Below are 6,598 nucleotides of genomic sequence, written 5' to 3' on the forward strand. Positions count from 1 at the left end.
TTCCACACTAAAGGATATCCCATTCTATGGAAAGGATCACGAGGATGCATTCAAACACTTAGATGAAGTAAATGATATTGCCAATTACTTCAATGTCCCAAATATTAACAGAGACACCATTTTGCTAAGGATGTTTCCCGTTACCTTTAATGAAGCTGCAAAGGATTGGTTAAAAGCACTTTCACCCGGTACCGTAACTAATTGGGCTCAAATGCGTGAGCAGTTTTTAGATCAATACTGTCCGCTATCCAAGATTGCTAAACTCAAAAAGGCAATAGCCAATTTTGAGCAAAACTTGGGAGAGTCACTTTACAAAGCTTGGGACCGTTACAAAGGGTTGTTAAGGAATTGTCTCAACATGACCTTAACATTCAACAGGAGGTTTCAATATTTTATGATGGGGTAAACGTGATGACAAGACAACTCCTTGATTCTCAAGGACCAGTCACTAGGAAAAATCCGGGTGAAATCAAGGAATTAATTGAAGAATTCGCGAAAAATTCTCGCGAATACCACAACCCTAGGCGGGAAGGAATTAAAGGCGGAGGAGGAGCCCAAACTGAAGAAATAGCAGCCTTGATGGGTATGCTAAATAATATGGACCGGAGGTTGACATAAATGGATAACTCAATTCATGCCATAGGAGTGGGTTGTGAGAGGTCTAGTGGTCCGCACTTGACAAAGGACTGCAATTTAGATGAGTTTGGGAACAGAAAATCCCAAGTGTGCTACTCGAGTAGGGATAAGTTTAATGAAGACTGGAGGAAACCAAAGAAGGAGTGGCTGCCATATGAAGAGTATAAGACGCAAAAAGAAGAGAAGTACAGGCAGACAGGTCGAGGCTTCTATCAAAAGGAACAGCCACCAGCCGAGAAGAAACCCGATCTAGAGATCATGTTGATGAAGTTTATGGAAGCCTCAGAAAAGAGACACGATGCTACCGATTCTGCTATTAATGAGCAGAAAACTTTACTAAAGAATCAGCAAGCCTCCCTCAATAACCTTGAAGTACAACTTGGTAAACTAGCCACTCTGGTTCATGAGAAGTTGTCCCCGAAAAATTCCGAAATAAAGACCCAATCTCATGTAATGGCCATAGATACTGAAGAAGAGGCTATCTCTGAGTTCTTAGAGGCAGTAGAAGAAGAACAACAACAGCCCGATCCAAAGTTGAAGAGGCCCAAGCTCGAAAATTAAGATGCTGCTGAATACTAGAATTCACGATGTGAACCATATCAGTTCACGACGTGGGCCCGTCAGGAATAGAAAACTTTTGAAGTTGGTTCGGTTTATCAGTCACCCTTGCCTTTTCCTTCCCGAGTTGACCTTAGTCCACTATAAAGAGAGCATATGGAGTTTGTTAAGCACGTGAAGCTTATCCCGATTAATACTCCCTTTGTCGAGTCCTTATCCAAAACTCCAAAGTATCAAAAATTACTGCAAGATCTGATAGACACTCGTAACCAATTAAAGAAATATTCTAAGGTGATTCTAAGTGAGCAAAACTCAAAAGCTGTGTTGGGAGAGATACCTGAGAAGATGGAGGATCCTGGACGCCTCACTCTTCCGTGTGAATTTGGTAACAAAATGAAGGTTAATGCTTTAGCCGATTCTAGGCCTAGCATTATTTTGATGCCTTATTCATTTTATCAGAAGTTATAAGTTCAGAAGATGAAGGCTACAAGAATGACTATTCACATGGCGAACCGTTCAGTGACACAACCCCGGGGCATCGTGGAGGATATTTTAGTAAAAATTGGAAAATTTATTTTTCCAATAATTTTTGTAGTATTGGACATGAAGGAAGACCCTGATGTTCCAATTATCCTTGGTCGTCCATTGCTTAACACTGCTGGAGCTCTTGTTGATATTCGAGAGTCTAAGCTCACCTTGAGGGTTGGAGATGAAAAAGAAGTTTTTGGGATAGAAGATGGCTTCCAAAGGAATCATGTTAAAGAAGAGGCATTTCAAGGAACAAAAGGTTCAACTGGGGATGGACTCTTCAGAAGATTCAATGTAGGAGACACAGAGTCCAGCTCAAGACTCCAAGAAAAACAAGCGCTTCTCGGGAGGCGACCCGAGCTTGGTTTGCATTTTCTTTTCTTTTAATTTTTGAGTTTTAATTAGGAAAGATATCAAATCATCATCTAATAACTGATACTTAGTAAGAATTAGCTGTGGGGAGCTTTAATTAATAAATAAAATACAAAGTAGTTAAGTAAACAAATTTGTTATTTTTGAGATCAGACGTAATCCACGTCGTGGCTTGTCAATGCCACGTCGTGGTTAAAGAGTAATTACGGGGATAATAAAAAAAAATTAACAGATTATAGTCTTTCACAGTCCACGACGTGGCAAAGCCTGCCACGATGCGGCCTCTAAAAAGTCAGTTGGGACCATTTATTAAACCCTTTGACCGCACATTCCCCATTTGCTTGCTGCCTCACGAACGGAAACAAGGTTCCCACAGCCGATTTCTTAATTTGTCTTCCAAATCCTTCGCATTTTCTTGTCTTCTAACTCCATTTGGTATGTATTCTATCCATTAATTGTCGTTATTACTTACAATTTTTACATTTTCATGGTTAGGGTTTATGTGAATAATGAGATTCATGAAAATGGTGGAAATTAGTTGTTGATTTTAGGTTGCATGTACTTTGAATAGCAATAGGAATGAACCCCAAGTGTTGTTTTTTGTTAAAATCATATATAGAGTGATCGATCCAGACCCATGTCCCGATTGCGGTCCATGACATGGCGTGCTTGGCCACGTCATGACTCCTGGCCAAACAGGTTAATTTTTTTTAATGCTTTGGGTGTTTGCTGCTTTGGTTTGATTTTATTTGCAGAAATGGGACCTCGTAGGGCTGTTCCACAGGAGGAAAATCTTATTGATGTGGCGAGTATTCATCCCTTATATCGGTTTCCGCAAAACATTCCCCGACCATTATTGACTACATATGAAAATCGGTTGGGATGGTTGTACAACAGAGAATTTGCGATATCTCCGATTGTCGATTGGGGATGGCTCGGTGGTGTAGGAATGATTGCTGAGCTAGAACAATATTGGACAAAAACATACGAACGGGATCATTTTTCTTTCACTTGTCACGGGTGGAGGAATTTATTCGCGATTCAAGAACCCGTGTACTGGGAGTTATCGGTGGAGTTTTTCTCTACCGTATACTTCGAGGAATGCACCATTGACTTTACTTACAATCGGGCACTTGTGTTCCAATTAGTCGGTGGTGTAGGAATGATTGCTGAGCTAGAACGATATTGGACAAAAACATACGAACGGGATCATTTTTCTTTCACTTGTCACGGGTGGTGGAATTTATTCGCGATTCAAGAACCCGTGTACTGGGAGTTATCGGTGGAGTTTTTCTCTACCGTATACTTCGAGGAATGCACCATTGACTTTACTTACAATCGGGCACTTGTGTTCCAATTAGTCGGTGTTTATAGGGAGTGTAGTCTTCGGGAGTTTTCTTGGCGAATAGGACTTTATACAGAGGTGGAGACTCAATCTCCATTTTTCATACCATTTCTACATCGGTGTGTTCAGGATTTTAATCCCGGCATTATGGATGTCCAGTTCTGGCTGAGTATTTCCAACCATGAGTATAATACTCGTGACTCTAGTAAGTCGCCAATTCGGAATCCTGTTTTCCGATTTCTACATCGCCTTATCACTTTTTCTATAAATCAAAAGCATCATGGCGATAAAGTTCCTATTCAGAATTTGTACTATATGTGGAATCTTATTACCCCTGGGGTTTGCTGTGATTTACCATATATGTTGGCGAGGTTCATGGGGAAGAAAGCGGCCAATTCTAGGCCTGGGAGTCCAATTACGGGAGGACATTTGGTTACTCGCTTTGCTCGGTCGTATCATATTTTGACTTACGACTTTGTGAGGAATCTTAGCCGATTCCCGGACACTGATTTAACCATTCAAGTTTTGGGAGTCATGCGGGTAGTGGTGAATGTCGGGGGCGGTTTTGTTATACCGCCAATAGATGACGAGCAGGAGGAGGCGCAACCAGAGCAACCACCGGCCAGACCGAGGCAAAGAAATGTTCGAGCTAGAGGAGAGATAGAGAGAGAGAGAGAGAGAGTGTGTGCTGCTCCATAGCAATTTCAAAGAGTACCCACCGACCCTTTTCAGAGTCGGGTAGGAACTTATTTGGATAACCTACGGGGGCATGCTATTTATAATACCCAGCTTACTGAGGGTATTTATTCTCATTTGGGTGTGACACAGACACCTTCTATGCCACCACATTATCCTTATTTTCCAACATGGGAGGAGCTTTGGAATCTGCAGAATGATGTGCAGGACCAAGTGGAGCACAGGGACAACAAGATGATGATTGATTTTCTTTTCTCTATAGTTTCTTTTCTTTTGTTTTAAGTGGTTTTGTCTACATTTGACTTTGGTTTGTGATGTAAGACTTTGTTAATCTATGATGTTACTCTTTTATTTCTTTTGGGTTGTTTCACTTTTCAGATTAGCATTGGAATTTTCAGAAGCACATAAGGCTAAGTCAAGAGCTGTGATTGTCTAGTCGTGTCAAGGAAGGTTAAAGTCATGAGTCGGAACCCACAATTCAAGATAAGTGTGGGATACCCATTTAGACATTGGTCAAGCTGCTCGGATGAATAAAGCAATGAAGCATATTTTTTTTTTCTGACGTTCAGTTTCCACGACGTGGGCTTCTTACACCACGTCATAGCTTTCATCCAATTTGAAAAATCCAAAGAGCCTTCTGTTCGCGTTTTGATCTAAGTTCACAACGTGGCATTCTTCGCCACGACGTGAATCATTTCATACTTTCCCACATTTTTCTACATATTTGCACCCACTTTGAAGAATTGAAGTTTCGAATCATGTTCGTAGTTTATCTACATATTCATCCAGTTCTACACCAACTTTATATTTTCGAGAGGTCTGTGTTCAAGAAGAACGTTTTCCACGCTTTTGGAGATGCGCACACCACTATCCCAGGGGAGTCTGTTCCTTTTTCTCCCTTTTTCTTAATTTTGATTTAGTCTATGCATACAATGAGGGCATTGTATGAAATAAGTGTGGGGTAGGGGGTAGAAAAATTAAATTGCTAGATAATGGAAAAAGTTGAAGCTTTTAATTAAATCTAGTAATAATAATTTGAAATGTAGATGTTCATGTTATATGGGATGATCCAATAAAAGTTTAAATGTTAGTTGAGCCAACACACGTTATAGTGCATTTGTGGGTTCCTTTATTTTATTGAAATCATGGAACAAAAACACAACCTCGCTTAGTTTGAGGGATGCAATATGTTTAGCATCGTGTACCAGAAATGTATCCAGGAAAATTATTATCGTTAACCAATAAAGGTTGAAGTTGAGCGCCCCTGCTTAAGCATGTAGGATTTGAGTGAAAAAGTGAGTTACATGTTAAAAAAATAGAGAGAGTTACAAGAAAAAGTTTGAAGAATTTTGAAGCAACTAAAGTGAAGATCAAAAGATAAAAATTTTAAAGAAATTCAAAAAGTTGAAAATACCAGAAATCAAATCAAACAAGGTGCGAATTCAAAGAAATCAAAGATCAAATTGTCAAGGAAGTAAAGAAATTCAAAAGAGCTCAATAGTGGTATCATAAATTGTAATTCTAGATTATGTATGCTTTGGTTGCTCAACCAAAAATACGTTGAGGTTAGGAGGTTTTCTGAGGATGGATTCGGAGGGATGCATAAAATGAGCATTGTTCGGAAGAAGTGGGCGAGTGTTTATGAAGATTGTGAGTATTTAAAGTATGGGGGTACTTTAGGAAAATTTTAGACACGAATGCATGCGTTGAGGTCTTGGCATAATGGTTGAGCTGGAATCGGATTGTCCTATGTGATGTTAGTAATAAAGGGTTAAGTTTAGATTTGCTTGAGGGCAAGCAAAGCCTAAGTGTGGGATATTTTGATATTGCCATATTTGTACCTATTTTTAGGCAATATCTAAGTACATTTTTATTAATAAGTTGATAATATGTTTAGAATAATGATACTTATGACCTTAAATTGTTATTTTCAGTCAATTAGAAGTATTTTCGAAGAGAGGGACCAAAAGCGACAATTTATAGAACATGGGAGACTTGGAATACAAGAGATGAATAAATCCATGAAAATTACTGAACCCACGACGTGGCATGGATGCCCACGACGTGGCAAGAGTATTCTAGAAGATAAAGATCATGTAAAGAAAGAGTCCTTGCCCGATACAGATTGCTTGGGGATCACGACGTGGCCAAGCTAACCACGACGTGGTGCGGTATCTTTGAGGATATTTAAGCAATCTTGGTTATGACAAATAGAGACTTTGGCTGGCCAGAGGAAGGGATTCCAGAAGGCGATTTTGAGCAGAAGAAAAGTCTTGGGAAGAAGCTTTCAACACCAAAAGAGTGAAGGTCTATAATTTAGGTTATTTAATTGTTACTTAGGAACATGTTTCAATATACCTTGATTTTTGTGAGAGTGTTAGTTGCTATTATGAGTAGATGAATCTAGCGACTCTTGTTTAGCTAGATGAAGCTTCCAACTTATGAATAGCTTAATTTTTATGG

General features: G+C 39.5%; 1 non-coding gene across 1 annotated transcript; it reads right to left on the reverse strand.

Moving 5' to 3' along the window:
* Positions 1 to 259: 259 nt before the first annotated feature.
* LOC145013596 (small nucleolar RNA R71) lies at positions 260 to 365 on the reverse strand. The gene has a single exon (XR_013665145.1). It is a non-coding gene; the product is annotated as a small nucleolar RNA R71 (small nucleolar RNA).
* Positions 366 to 6,598: the final 6,233 nt, after the last annotated feature.

Source organism: Lactuca saligna, chromosome 8 (assembly GCF_052625555.1).
Source record: "Lactuca saligna cultivar CGN05327 chromosome 8, ASM5262555v1, whole genome shotgun sequence".
Taxonomy (NCBI): domain Eukaryota; kingdom Viridiplantae; phylum Streptophyta; class Magnoliopsida; order Asterales; family Asteraceae; genus Lactuca; species Lactuca saligna.